We start from the raw sequence: 2,631 nt of genomic DNA, 5'->3' as shown, positions 1-2,631 counted from the left end.
TTTAGAGCTACCTGCAGCAAGGTTTTTATCTCCAAAAAGCCATTTTGCAACCAGTTAGAGGTACACAAAGTCGCCTGTTTTTGAAACACTTTATCGTTCGTAAAACACTCAAGCTTCATTGTATCAATATGCAAGTTAACTCATTCCATAGGAGATTTCAAGCTCTTTAAAATGGTTATACTTATTCGTAGCTCAAGAACAAAATGAGTCTCTCAGAGGGGGAAAAGATGGTATTTCTAGTTAAAGAGTGACGCAGCTACTAACGCATGCATTGATTTACTGAACAAAAAATATTAATAAAAAGCATAAACATTGGTTAATATTGTGTGTGAGTTTTGTTTCCATGAATTGTATTCTCTTGGAGTTATTCAAGAATAAAGCAAGAAAATCTCAATTTTTTACTCCAAAATCGGTCAAAAAATCCCAACCCTCCTCTGTTTACTTAGCAACAATACAAATGAATGGAGGTTTGCCCACGCCCACGCTTTCGTTTCCAATCCCTTTCATTTACTCTATTATCTATGGTGTGAGTTATTGGGTGTGGTCTCACCAGGAAATTGTTTGACTGATAGTGTTCATAATAAATGAAATATTCTCTTCATAACTGAGGGACAGGAACGAGCAGAATTAGTAATGGCACTTATGAGATTCTCGACAAAAAATAATAAATCAGTCTATGGAGAGAGAGAAATAAATTATTATGAATATGTTAATACTGTATTAGAAAATGTTATGTATAGTCAACTAAATTAACTTTTGAGCTCCAGCACTTTACTGGCCATTATTCCCTCCTAGTCATCCTCTGCTAAGCATCTTATAAAGTCCAACAGTTCATCTCTTTGCTTCTTACTAGCTCCTACCCAGCTCTTCTGAAAGCAGCCAAACAAGTGGTCCAACTGATTGGGAGAGAAGTCCCAGGCTAACTAAACTAACAATTCATGTATGTTCTTCACTATAGCCTCATGTTTACCATCCTATGGAGTAAGGGGATAGTAGTTGTTTATTTATTTGTTTGTTTGTTTGTTTCTTTATTACTTGACGGTTCCATATTCTGTCCAGGCCTTCAAGCATCAATACTTTCTCTTTTATACAAAACCTCACCAGCTTATCCAACTTCTCCACATACTACAAGAACAAGAAGAGAAGCAATATATATACAGCATAAACATGTACAATATATACACACCCTCTTCCCCCTCCCTCTTCCCCCTCTCCCTCTCTCTCACTTACTTGTGCTTGGTGGAGGTTATCTCTATAGACAATAGCTAACACATTATTGGTTTTAATCCACTCCTAAATAAATAAATAAATAAATAAATAATAATAAACTCACAGCTATTCTTTCAGTTGTGAGTTGTTCCTCATCTCCTATTGTTTTGAAGTGAGGATGATAACTCATTGAAGGGACAATCTTATTAATCTATTAATAATAATAATAATAAAATAATAATGAATATTCATTACTTCATTGAGGGCATTCATTTTCCCACTAAAGCTCGGTATTTGTAATAATCTTAAAATCATTTTTAAACAAAACGTTTCAATATCATCTCTACCAGGAATCACTGAACACAAGTGACACAAAGACTATAAGGAGAGGAGAGAATATAAGGGCATCAATATATATCAGAAAATGTCATAAAAATTTGGGGTGATTTTGGAGCCATTTTTTGGAAAAAAAAAACCATGGGCCATAGGCCTTAGGTATTTTTCAGAATTTTGATAACTTCTTAAAATGGTTGTAACTTGAAAAATTGAAGTCGGAATCAACTCAAACTTGCTACACAGCATAAGTACATCAATATGCATCAAAAAATGTAATAAAAATTTGGGGTGATTTCGGAGCCATTTTTCGGAAAAAACCACAGGCTATAGCCTTAGGTATTTTTCAGAATTTTGACAACTTCTTAAAATGGTTGTAACTTGAAAAATTGAAGTCGGAATCAACTCAAACTTGCTACACAGCATAAGTACATCAATATGTATCAGAAAATGTAATAAAAATTTGGGGTGATTTTGGAGCCATTTTTCGGAAAAAACCATGGGCTATAGCCTTAGCCTTGGGTATTTTTCAGAATTTTGGCATTTTCTTAAAATGGCCGTAACTTGAAAAATTGAAGTCGGAATCGCCTCAAACTTGCTACACAGCATAAGGACATCAATATGTATCAGAAAATGTAATAAAAATTTGGGGTGATTTTGGAGCCATTTTTTGGAAAAAACCATGGGCTATAGCCTTAGGTACATATACTTTTCAGGATTATAGCATTTTTTAAAAATGGCCGTAACTTGAAAAATTGAAGTCGGAATCAGCTCAAACTTGCTACACAGCATAAGGACATCAATATGTATCAGAAAATGTAATAAAAATTTGGGGTAATTTCGGAGCCATTTTTTGGAAAAAACATGGGCTATTTTTCAGGATTATAGCATTTTAAAAAAATGACCGTAACTTGAAAAATTGAAGTCGGAATCAGCTCAAACTTGCTACACAGCATAAGTACATCAATATGTGCACAATATAATTGGTCACACCTCCACTGATATCCCAATACTACTAGATGAATGTAAAACATTGAAGGGGCGAGCACGAGCATACACTGACTTGCATGCATGGCCCATGGAAGACAA

The 2,631-nt window shown here is 34.5% G+C and overlaps 2 long non-coding RNA genes across 2 annotated transcripts; one reads left to right on the top strand and one right to left on the bottom strand.

Annotated features, from left to right (window-relative positions):
- Positions 1-16: 16 nt before the first annotated feature.
- LOC109586661 (uncharacterized) lies at positions 17-391 on the top strand. The gene is made up of 2 exons (XR_002187153.1): positions 17-134; positions 192-391. It is a non-coding gene; the product is annotated as an uncharacterized LOC109586661 (long non-coding RNA).
- Positions 392-578: 187 nt separating this feature from the next.
- Positions 579-1,020, bottom strand: LOC109586664 (uncharacterized). Its single transcript, XR_002187155.1, has 2 exons — positions 755-1,020; positions 579-674 (listed from the first exon to the last, which is right to left on the bottom strand). It is a non-coding gene; the product is annotated as an uncharacterized LOC109586664 (long non-coding RNA).
- Between the last annotated feature and the right edge of the window lie 1,611 nt (positions 1,021-2,631).

The sequence above is a fragment of the Amphimedon queenslandica genome, unplaced genomic scaffold (genome assembly GCF_000090795.2).
Source record: "Amphimedon queenslandica unplaced genomic scaffold, v1.1 AMPQUscaffold_12817, whole genome shotgun sequence".
NCBI classification, from domain to species: domain Eukaryota; kingdom Metazoa; phylum Porifera; class Demospongiae; order Haplosclerida; family Niphatidae; genus Amphimedon; species Amphimedon queenslandica.
This window is presented reverse-complemented; position numbering and strand designations above follow the sequence as displayed.